The sequence below is a fragment of the Triturus cristatus genome, chromosome 2_2 (assembly GCF_964204655.1).
Source record: "Triturus cristatus chromosome 2_2, aTriCri1.1, whole genome shotgun sequence".
NCBI lineage: Eukaryota > Metazoa > Chordata > Amphibia > Caudata > Salamandridae > Triturus > Triturus cristatus.
Window position 1 is genome coordinate 102,131,378 of NC_140582.1, and position 14,611 is coordinate 102,145,988.

The window sequence follows — 14,611 nt, forward strand, 5'->3', positions numbered from 1 at the left end:
GAACTTCTAGCCACTCTTGTGATCAATAATTCGTCAGTCCTCCTGCTGGGCGATTTTAATAATTGGCCTGGCGACCCTAGGGAAGATCATGCCTCCAAAGATTTTTCTGACTCTCTCTGCTGTCTCAACTTTATTCCCCATATTCACGCCCCCACTCATGTTCATGGTCATATCCTTGACCAGATATGGTCGGCCAATCGGGTCCTCTCTCCGACCACTATTCTTCCTTGTACCTGGTCAGACCATTCGCTCATCTCCTTTTCCATTGATTTAGCAGTTACTGACAAGTCCCCCTTGCCCAAGAACGTTCTTGCTCGGAACTGGAATCGGGTTGATTTCAATTCCCTCCATTCATCTCTGACAACATCTTCCCCGGACCTATCGGCCCTTCCCCTCGATCTTCAAGTGGACGCCATTAACATCTGGCTCTCCACCTCTTGTGATCAGATTGCTCCGCTCAGGACGGTCAAGGCCTGTTGCCTCCATGAAGCCAACAAATGGTTTTCTAGCGATCTTAAAACCCTTAAACTGGTTCTCCGTCAGTCAGAGCGCTGGTGGAGGCGCAACTATTGTCCCGCCCTGAGGGATCAATACCGGTCTTGCTTAAACAACTACAAGAGAGCTATCCTTTCAGCCAAATCAGGTTACTTCTCTGGCAAAATCTTATTAGCGGTTAACAAACCTAAGGAGATTTTCTCTATCGTCCATAACCTGGCCGCATCCGATAGAGTCAATCCCAATCCCATTCCTTCACACACTCTCTGTCTTTCTCTCAATTACTATTTCTTTGAGAAGATCGCTAACATCAAACTGAACATACCCTCACCATCTTCTCACCTTCCTCCCTTTTCCTTTCCCCCTTTGTCCTCTTCTCTCACCCACTTCCCCCCATCTCGAAAGAATCTTTCCTGACTTTGCTCATAAAGATCAAATCAGGCTCCCCTGCCGACTGTGGACCGGCCCGCATCTTAAGGGAGCTACTTGCTGGTTGCCCCGATCCCCCTTTGTCTCTTTTGAATTCATCTATCTCTCAGGGAACAGTGCCGTCTCAATTCAAATCAGCCATGGTTATCCCTATCCTAAAAAAACCTGGGTCCGACCCTACCCTCCCTGCTAATTTTAGGCCCATCTCTTTGCTCCCGTATTTAGGCAAGATCCTCGAGAGCCATATTACCTTCTGCCTGTCAACTTATATCGAGGACAACCATCTCTTGGATTCCCACCAAGCTGGCTTCCGTCCGGTTCATTCGACCGAAATGGTGGTCCTCTCTGTTCTGGACGAGCTCAAGAGCAAGGCGGATTTCAACTGCCCCCAAGCCTTGGTGCTTCTTGACTTGTCCGCCGCCTTTGACACGGTCGACCATTCCATCCTTCTCGACCGTGTCAGGGCGGCAGGCATCCAGGGCTCCGCCTTCTCTTGGCTTGCGTCATTCCTCCAAGGCCGGTCGCAGGCTGTTCAGCTCTCTGGTTTCTCTGCCCCGCCACGCGCGGTGTCCTGTGGGGTCCCCCAGGGTTCCTCCCTTTCCCCTCTCCTTTTCAACCTTTATATTTACCCACTCATTGTTTCTTTGCTTAATATGGAGGTCTCCGTTTATAATTACGCGGACGACCTTCAGTTAATATTTGATCTTTCATCCTCCACCAATTCCCTTCTTAAATTCCAAACCACACTTGTTTTTATCTCTGACTGGATGAGTTTAAACCACCTCAAACTCAATCCGGATAAAACGGAGTTGATCCTGACTGGTGGGACCTCTAGCCCTTGGTCTTCTGCCTTCTGGCCTCCCAGTCTTGGCTCCCCCCGGCCCCCTCTGCCTCAGTCAGAACCCTCGGCATTAAAATCAGCCAGGACCTTTCCATGCGCCCTCAGATCAGCTCCGTTGTCTCTTCTTGTTTTGTATCTCTCCGGATTATCCGTAAGATCTCCCGTTTCTTTTCCCTTGATGCCCTTAAAATTATCATTTTAGCCATGGTTCTTTCTCGCTTGGATTATGGCAACTGCCTGTATGTGGGTGTCCCCGCCTACGAGCTGCGGCGCCTCCAGTCCATCCAGAATCAGGCGGCTCACCTTATCCACCAGCTCCCCAAATTTCACCATACCTTCCCCCGTCTTAAATCCCTTCACTGGCTTCCCATTCTGTAATCGCACCCTCTTCAAAATGGGATGCATAGTTTTCATGGCTCGCGCTCGCACAGCCCCTCTCTTTATCAACTCGATGGTCACTCACTATGTCCCCAGTCGCAATCTCCGCTCCTCCAGCCAGGCTCTTCTCACTGTCCCCCGCTTCCGTAAGTCTAGAGCCGGTGGCACTAAGTTCTCCGTTCTCGCCCCTCGTTTTTGGAACGATCTTCCATTTTCCATTAGATCTATTGTCACCTATCCACATTTCAGGAAGGCACTCAAGACTCACTTGTTCGCCCGAGCGTTTCCTTCCCACTGACCACTCTTGCCTTTCCCTCTGCCCCTTGTAATCTATTAGCACCAGGAAACCGCTTGGTCACATCGCGCTCTACAAATACTTTCAACTTCAACTTCAATGGTAAAAATACAAGGTGACACTCAGTTACTTGCGGGGTAAGTTCAATGGAATCCGTTTGGAGTAAAGGTCATGCGGGTCCTCTGACCAAGCTCAGACAGTCACAACAATTTTTCCTTGCCCCTGGGAGTCCATGTTCACAGGTGACTTGACTGTCCTTGGTGCTGAACGCAAGCTGCAGGAGCTGCTAAAAACGACATTTGGCAAAACAACACTTGCAGGCTGAGTTCAGAGGAGCCACTTCGAGTTGAAGTTTGGGGGGTCCCTGGACCAGGAATCACCAGACAGAACAGCTCTGTCTAGCTCGGGCATCTCGGGTACAGAGGTTCACCTGGCTAACCGTGATGTTGAACAGGACTTCAGGAACTGGTGTTACCAGGTGTGCCAACAAAGATATCTTTTGGATGCCAGAGCTCGATAACTGCACCACAGGAGAGTAGATGGGAAGATACCAGATGTTACCTCCATTTGGGGCGTCAAATAAAGCAGGTAGTAGTCAGCTAAACCACCAACAAGCCTTGGTCCTGCCAAGGGTCATGACGAGGTCAATTTTCTTCCAGAGGTCCAGATAACACTGTAGAGGGTTAAGACTCGAGGAGGTTCAGGACTACAGTTCCCAGAAAGCACTGGGCTGGTTATGTTCGGGCTGTTCCACGAGGGGGACCAGTGGTCAGTCCTTCTTTGTATTGAGGAACTGCAGTTTGTGCCTGCCGACTGCAGGGGACTAGTACCTCTAGTCCTACGGAGTCCTGATGAAGACTTTAGGTTGCATCGAGGCCTTCCTTGTGGAACTGGTCTCTGATCCTGCACAAATTGTGGTCTGAGAGGTGCAGGGGGCTGCCACAGATGCAGAGATTGTGCCTTCTCTTTGTGGAGTCCTGCCTTGTGCTGACGTGGGTCTTTTCTTTTTTCTTCTTCTTCAGAGCAGATCTGGCTTTCTGGAATCAGCGGTGCCCCTTAAATCCTGAATGTAGGGAGTGTTTATGGGTGTGAAGGCTAGTAGCTACTATTCCTGCTGCAAATCCGCCCCTGAGATGACAACATTCGGTGGGTGTATGTCACCAAACTACCCAGAACCCACAATTCTTGTGACCTTTTGAGATGCCACGGCTAATCCTTAGCTGTACAGACCAACTAACCCACCTTGGAGGTTCTGGCTGGGATCTTTATCTCCACTGGGAGACACTTCACTATATGAGAGGCATCCAAGCATCCAAGCCTTTGAAGCTCATCGCTCTGATGGGACTTTCACTAGCCATCCTGGGAAGGCGGAGTTGTGTAACCACTCACTAGCAGACTTCTGCCTTGTTGACAAATGGCTCTAAAAGCCTGCCAAGGCACAGGGAACTTGGTAACTCAGTGGGCACCCTCTAAGGATGGCTCCTGGGTGCATGCAAGCCCACCCTCGACACGAGAATCATGTTAGAGGTGAAAAAGCACAGTGTTTGATACTAAACACTACTAAATTCGATGATGCGTCGTAGAGCTGGCTATCTTGGATTTGTCAGGTAGCCAGTCCATGTTAACCTATGGACCGCTGTTTACTTACAGTAAACTTGAATGGCATGGTTACTGTAGAGGTATATATGCCTGTACATGTATACCTGCACCATTAATCTAATGCACCCTGAGTCCTGGGCTTTAGGTGTCCTACCTTAAAGGTCATTTATATATATTGAGGCAGTGAGGGTACTCTGTCACACACAGTATGTGCAGAGGTGCACTCAATCAGACCTTACTTTTACTCAGGTCACTCAAGGGGGCACAAATAGTGCTGCAACCCTGGTGACGCCTTTAACTACCCTGCCCTGGGTACCACTGATACCATCTACTAGAGACTTATAAGGGGGGTTAAAGTACCTTGCTAATTGGGTGTACTAATTTGCATTACAATTTGAGCTAAAAGAGCACTGGAGCTGGGGCCTGGGTAGCAGGTCACAGTGCACTTTCAGTTCTAATACAGCAGCATCCAGAGCAAAAGGTCGGGGTGACCTTCGAAAAAGACCACTTTCCTACATCACCCCACACCCCCAAGATGAAAGGTGATGAGCACTAACCTTCCTCTTGGTAGTTCTCATCGTATAAGTGGAAGAACCTGGAAAGGCCATATGCATTGACATGGTCAGTCCCTGGTCTGTGTTCCACTGCAAAGTTCATCCTCTGTAGCAAAATATATCACCTCAACAATTTGGGGTTCTCTCCTCTCATCTGCAATAATCACTTGAGAAGCCTGTAGTTGGTTTGAAATTTGAAGTGAGTCCCAAGCAAGTTGCAGCTTCTTAAGGGACCAAACCACAGCAAAGGCTTCCCTCCCAATGGCACTCCTATGCTGTTCTCTAGGGAAGAGTCACCTGCTTATGTAAGCTACTGGCTGATCTTGACCCTCATCGTTGGGATTGGGGCAGTGTTGTCGCATACCATGTCCAGAAGCATCTATTTGAACAATGAACTGTTTCCTATAGTCTGGTGCTTTTAGGAGAGGTGCTGATCACATAGCTCCTTTTAGGTTGTCAAAGGCATTCTGACACCCTTTGGTCCAAATGACCTCCTTTGGCTGCTTCTTTGATGTAAGGTCAGTGAGAGTATCCAAAATGGTACCCTACCTCTTCACAAACCTAAAATTTTGAATCAGGCCAAGGAATGCCATTACCTGGCTCTGAGTCTTGTGAGGCTCACAGTCGAGATTAGTCTGGATTTTGGTTAGAGAGGTCTCAGTAGGCCTCCAAGTTGTCCCAAGTAGACAACAGTACTCTGCCCAGTCTGGCACTTACTGCCCTTGACTGTGAGATCTGCCTGCTGCAGGGCCTGCAAAGCGTCCCTCAGATTGACCAGGTGATCCTCCCAGCTGGAGCTAAAGACAGTAATATCGTCCAGATATGCTGCACAAAAGTCATCCAGGCCATAAAGAACTCAATTTACCAACCTTTGAAAAGTGGCAGGTGCATTCTTTTTTATTTAATTCATCTTTTTTATCAGGAGAGAGCAGTAAGACAAACATTGCATTACAATTATGAAATACACGTCAATAGATTACTACAGTGTATTGTCATTTGGCGTCAACCCACTGCGGACTAGCGTAAAACCTTCCCACCTTCATCTAATCTGGGACTACTTTTAATCATTTTCAGGGTTAGTCAGGGGTTGTAATACCCCTCCCACAAGTGCAGTGCATGGATTTCCTCTATATGCATTCCATTTGTCCCATATGGTGGGTGTATTCTTTACTCCAAATGGCCTCACTTTAAACTAAAAGTGTCCCTCTGGGGTGGAGAATAAAAATCTCTCATTGGCTCCCTGCGTCAGTCTAATCTGTCAGGTCAAAAGCACTGAGAAATGTGGCTGCCCCTAGCTTATCAATAAGCTCATCTTCTCTTGGTATGGGGTGGTCATCAGTCTTTGTCACAGCAATCAACCGCCTGTAATCCACACAAAACCTCATATCAGGTTTCTCACCTTTCGAGTGAGGCTTGGGGACCAGTACCACTGGGCTGGCCCATGGGCTGTCAGAAAGTTCAATTACCCCAAGCTAGAGCATCTTGCTTAATTTTGCTTTGATGCATGATTTGACTTGGTCAGAAAATCTAGAAATCTTGGTCTTGACAGGGAGATTGTCTCCAGTGTCCACATCATGGGTAGACCAGGTTGTCTGTTCAGGGGCCAAAGAAAGAGCTCTACAAACTGGCTGAAGACTTGCCTACAGTCAGTCTGCTGCTATACAATGGCAGTGTCAGACAGGACTACACCCTCTACTGTACCATCTTGTGGGTTGGTTGATAACTGGTCAGGTAGTGGTTCACTTTCCTACGCCTGTCCTGCATCAGTGACCATCAACATGGTCATAAAATGCCCTGTTTTGGTGTGGCTTTAGGCGATTTACACAGAGTACTCGGTGAGGCCTGGGGGTACCTAAGTCCAACAGGTAAGTAACTTCCCCTTCTTCTCCTAATTGGGGTAGGGCCCAGTCTACTTATCTTAGAGGACATTGGGAGCTACAGGCTCCAACACCCACACCAACTGACCTGGTTGGTACTCAACCATGGCTGACTTCTGGTGATACCAGTACTTGACAAATTCCCGGCTGGCCTTCAAATTCTTGTTTGCTTTCTTCATGTGCTCTGAGATGCGTGAGTGTAGGACTAGCACATAGTCTACTATGTACTGTTTGGGTTCTTGAAAGGCTTCTCCCATCCTTCCCTCGCTAAACTTAGGGAACCCCTCACAGGATGGCCAGACAGAAGTTCAAAGGGGCTAAAGCCAACGCCCTTCTGAGGCACCTCTCTGTATGCACACAAGAGGCATGGCAACAGGACATCCCATTTCCTACTGAGCTTTTCTGGGATGCTATGGTCGTGTCCTTAATGGTCTTGTTGAATCTCTCCACCAAGCCATTAGTTTGGGGGCGATAAGTGATAGTGAATTTGTAACTCATGCAACATTCATGCAGACATGAAATTTGTCCCTCTATCACTGACCACCTCCTTAGAAAACCCTACCCTGGTGAAGATTCCAAGGAGGGCCTTTGTCACTGTAGGAGCAGTGGTAGCCCTAATGGGAATTTTTTCTGGATATCTAGTGGAATGGTCCACTACCACTCAGACAGACCTGTTTTCAGATGCAGTAGGAGGGTCAAGAGAACCAACCATGCTGGTACTTGCCCTCTCAAAGGGAATCCCAACCACTCGAAGTGGAATTAAGGGAGCCTTTGGTTGTGAACCTGTCTTGCCACTGGCCTGACAGGTCACACAGGAGCGACAGAACTTCTGCACTTTCTGAGACATCTGGGGCCAATAAAAATGGGTGACCAACCTGTCCCAGGTTTTGGTCTGTCCCAGACGTCCAGCAAGGATAATCTCATGGGCTAAAGTTAAGATGAACTGTCTGTATACCTGGGGTACTACCATTATATGCCCCTTGTTTGGGGTCCCTGGCCTCGGTATTCAGTCCATCCTACCAATAAACCCTGTGAGTGCCACTTGCACCTCCCTCTTCTTGCCTGGCAGCTTGGTGCCTAAGACCCTCAAAAATAGGACATCTCTTTTGCTCTAGGCAAGGCATTGAGTGAGTCACTACAACCCCCTACTTATGGCCCCGGCCCAGCTCCTGCTGAGCAGTCTGCCATGGAGACTAATGCAGGGCGAGGCGGCATAAGTGTTGGTTCTGGCCTCCAGCTGGTTCTGCCCTGTTGTGTGGTTCGTGACCTCAGTAGCCAAGCAGCCCAGTTATCTGGAGCAGCTTGGAGGGCACAGCGAATGAGCGGAGCGGAGTGTTTCAATGATTCTGCAGAGTCACAGAACTATGCTAGGGATCACAGAACCTTAGTAGGCAGAGACTGAGTCATCCTACCACCTTAGTACCCATGAGCCAGAGATGGACAAGATCTCTGGGTGTTAGCAGCAGACCCTGTGCCTTAGCATGCACATATGAACGTTCTACATTTCAGGTGTAGTCACGATCTCTTCCCTGGAAAGATCCCTCTCCAAGTGTCCTGTTGCATATTATTGTGCATACCTATGTGTCGAAAATACACGTTCCCAAACAACAGCTGCATTTGCTTGTTTTGTCTAGGTGCTAAGACATGACCAGAACAGAATAACAAGGGGCATTGTTGTTTTACCTTGTCCACGGTGTGCAGACTAAATCCCAGGAAAGAACAGAACACAAAAACAACTGTAGGTTCTGTGTGAAAGTACAGCGTGGCATGAAGCAAAATACATTTGTATAGTAATGTGAGCAAAACAGAGAGCTGTCTACAATGTGCTCATGCTAACATAGGGAAAATGACAATGGATCTGCACGGGACATATGACAGGAGCAGGTGTGATAGGGACCTCTCTCTGTGGCATAAATTAGCCTGACAGTAACAGTGAAGGGGGGGCCTCTAACCTGACTTTCATATTCATCTGGCTTCCCCCTCTTTTTGATGTGTGGTCTATGGCCCCAGCAGTCCGTCTAGCTGAGAGCAGCTTGGAAGGCTTGGCAAAGGGGCATGGAGAGGAACGGGTCGGAGCTGGTGTGATTGAGAACTCTTCCCTGAGGTGTACCTTAACCTGACGGTAACAGTGAAGCAGGGGGGGGCTCTCACCTGTTTCTCCTTTTCTTCTGACTTTCTCATGTTTTTAGTGGCATTATTGAAGTTTTCTACAAACCCAGCCTAGTCTGCATCCCTGCTGCCACTGTCTTGTGTCTAGGACGAATCCTGTTAGTCAACCGTTGAATACGTCACTTATTTCCTTCTTGAAAACTGCCAGAGGTAGTGTGCAGGGGAGGCTTCTGCTGCAGGTTCCCTCAGTGGTGCGGAGGTGGCTGGCATTAGGCCAGTGCGACTTGTGCCTCTGGAAGGGGGGGGCTCTGCCTCTCTTCACAAATCATTCATTTCCTGCTTATTTGGTCTTTGCCCATGAGAACTGCCCTCTAACTGTGTTGCATTGGATGTTCGTCTGGGCTTCCACCACAGGGTACATGGCCAGGATAATTCAATAACAGGACAAACCAGAAGGAGTGCCTTCAGTTGCAGAGTCGTAGAGTTGCAGGAGGAAGGAGCAGAGAAGTTGATCTCTGTGACAAATGTGTTTGGGCATTCTTGCAAAACGCACAATCTCCTCTTCTGGACCAACTGCCACTAGTTATTCTACACCTTTAAAAACAATTTAAAAAACAGCGAAAGAAGACTCAGTCCCACCTGTCACTCCTGAAGTCTTATCCCTCCGTGCTGCCCCTATTTTCAAAGGGGAGGGAGTAGGAAGAAAGGGTTTGAAGATGCCAAGTGTAAATAATGAAGATAATTTAAGATTAGTTACGGTTTTGTTCCAGGGTAGTGCATTGCATCAAATTAGTCGATTTGATTACAGTCTAGTTACAGCTGACCTCTGAAGTCAGTCCGATAAATTGTGCAATCTGCCAGAAGTAATGGAAGAAATGGACACTGAGGCTGCTCCCAAGACGGACACTGCCAGTACTGTTGACATTAAGTTGGATTTTGAGTCCGGTTCCAATACTCCCATGGCCTCATATGGGGTCCTCTCCAGTGGTTAAGATGTGACCCCAGGGTCGGAAATGCTGCCATCGAATGAGACCCTTGGAGTAATTCATGAGGGGGCTTGGTGTCAATTTGTGTGACGTGATGGTGACCTTGGCGCATTGGAGGACTATTCTATGCCGGACGTTGCTGCCCTCACTGAAAAGAATCGGATTAGGGAGGCGAAGTTCAAATCACCTGTTGCCTCGGACTTGGTCTTGACTACGCACCTGTATTGTTTAGCCAGTCGTCCATCATTTCTGGCCTTGTATAGTAGTACGCCTTCTTCACACTTTTCTTAAATGGGGTCAATGAATTCCTATCTGAATTGTGATTTATTTCTGTCCACAGGACACCAAGTATGTGTACAGTCACCTAATCTGGAAGGATTAGGGGGCAGGTAGGGGAAGAGCCCACTCTGACATTTTACTATGTGTGGAGAAGGTCTTATCATTGATTATGTCTCTGCTGGATAGATCAGTTGCTAATTCCGATCACATGTTGGATGTGTTGGCCCCAATTTTTAATGGGAGTGCAGCACTTAACTTCACTTGGCTTATGTCCAAGGAAGGAAGGGGCATCGAAAGGAAATCTCAGACCTCCCAAACTAGCACAGTGGTATAAAGCAGGGTGGCAGAAATTGGAATTTAGGCAGGTGATTATGGTGGATTTGGAGCCACTCCTTGTGGGAAATTCAACGGTAATTCAGAGGCCACAAAGGAGATTGATAACCTGTCCAGTTCTACTTTTTTAAATAATTCTCATGAGGTTTGGTGTTTTGTAGCCCAAGGTGCAAATGTACCTGTAATTGAGAATCCTCATCCAGGTTTCCCGATATTTAAAAAAGGGGCTCATATTCTTTCAGGTGTTGCAGTCTTGCAAGATGCAAACCCTTCCAGTGTTATTTTAGCAAGGGTCAACCATGATGGTGATTCTCCTGTGAAGGGGGACCCCCAGGGTTGCAATAGGGCAAAACGCCGGAAGGGGAAAAAGAAAATAATCTGGCGTATTATGAAATGTAAGTCTAAAAAATGTAGTTTCTCTAATGTTTTAGAAGAGTCTGCTTCCATTACTCAGCTTTGAAAAGTAGAAGGGCCAGAGAATGTTGTCTTTCATCTAGGTCCGGCGCTTGATTCCTAAAAAGCAATCAGTACGCCCGCCCCTCCTCTAATTCTAGAAGTACAAATGCTAGACTGCCATCGGTTGGGGAAGGGACCCATGAATGTGGGAGTAACAGCACATAATATTTGGGGTGAAGCTAATGGCTGTACAGTGAAGGATGACGCTGGGGATGGGCTTGTTAAACAATTGAGAACCCAATGGAGAAGGTTGTGGAGTCCCCCAAGAGGCTACCCAGGACCTTAAAAGTCCTTCTCTATCTCCCCCTAGTAGAGAACCTTCATTTTTCTGTTTTGTGCCCAAATTTGTGGGAAGGCTCCTCCTTTTATTCAATTACCACAGCCGCTTAATCAAGGGGCAGGGTCAAGGTATAATAGAATGTTGGTAAAGGATGCGGTTTCAGCCATCTTACAAATACCCTTAATTTTGTTTCCTTGTTTGATAGTGAACTGGGTCAACTGAATAGAATCTTTAATTTTCAGCCCCTTCTAGAGATTGAGGCCTTGTGTCTGGTGTCAAGCAAGGATGTTGAGTGGGCGTACCCTTCGATCCGCAAACACAGCTACTGGTCAGACTCGATCTAGAGAGTCTTTACACAAATCTCCCTCACACCGAAACTTTAGATATTTTAGAGGAAGTTCTGTTCACCACAGAGTGAAAATACCAGACCCAGCAAAACCTAATCATGGAGTGTTGCAAACTTGCCCTAACGAAAAACTTCTTCAGGTTTGAAGACAATCAGTACCTTCAAAAACACGGCACGAGTATGGGGAGTACTTTTGCTCCAAATGTGGCTGGGCTCTATGTCCACCACCTTGAAAAGGAGAGGATCCTATGATGAATACAGGCCCCAGCTAGGCCCGCAGGACACAAGGGTTCGCTCTCCTGCAATGGAATCTATAAGGAAGTTGGCACGGAAACTGCAAAGTACAAAGACAAAGTTTATTAACCCTTAAGGGTGGTTCTACAATCCATACAACACCCTTCAGTATTGCATAGAGTAGCACAAAGAACTTGCGTGCACGGTCCCCTTTTATACACAACAGAGGGGCTCATAAGTGGGAGGATACAACATGAGGCAAGGAATGTTACCTTTTATGGACATTTTCGATACAAGATCAATATGTGGGCGGAGCTGACATACTCCTTGAGCCCGCGAAAACATGGTCAAGCAAGGACTAACTGATAACAGATGTGGTCAAACCTGGGCATGCGCCAGGCGGACAAAGGAACTATTTATAGACTGTTACTAGGCAGATTACAAGAGCAACTAACACGGAGATAGGACTCTTCTCATGTTAAGCACGTGGAGACATGACAATACAAAATGGAGTCCAGACTTTAGTCAACATAACGAAAGAGACATGTTCTAAGGAAGGAGAATTCATGTCTTTAGTAAATGCTTAATCACATCGTGGCTTCAATTTACAACAGACGACCCTTTCAGCGTTTACTGAAGACATCCGGTTTGTTAGGATAATCATCGTATATGTCAATTGTCATCATTTCTTCTACTTCTTTAGCTAAACGTTTCTGATAGGTGACATTGGCAATAGCTTTCTTATCGGGAATACAGAATGATACACATAAGGAACAGAGCAAAGGACCACATTGAACACAGATGCAACAAGAAAACAGAATTGCTATAACTATACAGAGACCAGTTAAAACCTTCCAACCCCAAGCAGTGATCAATGCCCAAAACCATCCAGAAAAGGACCAAGTGCCGTTTTCTGTATGGATTTCAGCTGCAATTTTATGCAACCTGTTGATTGCATTATAGACTGACGGCGTGTGGTCAGGGATAAACACACAGCAACTACTTCCGATAATTTTACAAGCTCCACCTCGGTCAGCTAACATAACATCTAACACCATACGATTCTGCAATGCAACAATTCTAGTAATCTGCAATTCTTCCGTAAGATTCCCAAGAGCAGCAGCGGTTTGGTTTGTCACAGCCTCTACCACTCTTGTTAACCTTCGAACTTTCCTACTATTTAGGGCAGCTCCAACGAAGAAAAACAATCCTAAATTAAAATCAATGTACTGCTGCAGACTGGTGTCAGTCTGATCCACATCATCAATTGATAGAGTACGTTTATACCTATTTACAGTCACATTATTTAACAACTTCAAATCCTTATGATAGGATGCAGGTGCCAAAAATACAGGAGGCAATAGGAAGGCTACATAACATACTCCGGACCAACCGGCTGGCAAACGGTAATAACCTTTATTTCCACATACGAAGTATGTATTATGGGATGCTAAGAAGGTACTGTTATTCAACCCGTCGATGTTTAATATGGTAATACAATCACTAACACCAACAGGAATATAACCCACACTCTGGACACACAGGTCCGCTTGAGCTTGAGCCACTTGAATCACAAATCTGTCTTTTCCCACAGTGTCTCTGGTGTTCGTGAAAATATAAGGAATCGATTCATTGTCTGGTCGATACTCTTCCCATTCCCAAATTGTCCCATTCGCTTGCGGATATCCATCTTTATCCTGATGACATTCTTTATTGAGTCTGAAGAGTAATCGTCCCACTGTGGGTTTCCGGGTGGCAAAAAGCAAAGTGTACCATGCTCTACAAGAGCCATTATGAGAGAAAGGAAGAGGTATGAATGGCGTTCCTCCTTTCTTCTGATGAGCTGGCATCATACCACATATCCAACAGTTCGTAGCATTCGTGGCAACGTGGGTATGATGCAACATCTGGATGAAAGTGTTATTCAAATAAGACTGACGATGCTTCAATTCTTGATACGGAAGGGTATAGAAGTAGTGCTCCTCAGGCACTGGAGTGGTCAACACAAGTAACTCTCGAGCAGGAGTCACATCCTCCACAAACCATGTGGTTATCCCAACAATAGCTACTGTGAGCATAAAACCTGTTGCACAAAGAATTTTCTTTTTCTCCATGTCAGAATAAAGAATCAATATCTTCCTGAAACTAAAAGGCTTGTCAGAACTCTTCCCCTTGGGCAGCGGTCGATTTCTTCACCAACGGGCCAAGACGGGTGTCGCTACACTAATGCAGGGCTGATCCCCCCCCCTTGCCTCATTGGCTCTCCGTTTCACTAACCCAAGGGCCGTTCTGACAACATGTCCCGATACTGAAGAGTTCACTTCCTTGGCCTGAGATGATATCGCTTTCCTCCAGGAGTCACGTGGTCCGGAAAGAGCTCCTCAGCGTCGTTCGGTTCCACAGCACGGCCTTTCTCTGTGGTCAGAATCTCTCGTTGATCGGTCAGTACAGCAGGCTCCACCAATCCAGCCGGTACTTTGCGGCAGTGCAGGGAATGGATCCAATTCTTTCTGTTGGAAACTCGCACAGCCGTCCTCGTTGCAAGTAGGACTTGCTCAGGACCAACCCATCTCGGCTCCAGGCTGTTTGTCCTGTCAAAGATTTTTATCATGACATAGTCGCCAGGCCGGAGACTATGTCCTTCACCGGTGGACCGATCAGGGAGCGCCTCCCGGACCTGTTGATGAATAGAAACCAAGTTATCCGTTAACTGTGCCAGATAATCATTCATCATTACACAAGGTACATCATACACAGTCTTAGGTTTTGGTGGACCCCAAATATTCATTGGACGTCCAAAGACAATCTCGTACGGTGTAAGACCGGTTCGAGAGTGCGGTACCGACCTAATTGACAATAACGCCAGTGGTAAAGCATCTGGCCAAGTCAAAGATGTCGAAGCTTGGATTTTAGCGATCTTGAGCTTCAGTGTACCATTATACTTCTCGACTAGTCCTGCAGATTGAGGGTGAAACACTGCGTGGAACTTCTGGGTGATGCCCAGACCCTTCAAAACATACTTTATAACATCCGCTATAAAGTGGGGTCCGTTATCACTCCACAGAAGTCTACAAACGCCATATCGAGGGAAGAACTCCTTCAACAGCATCTTGGCGGTAG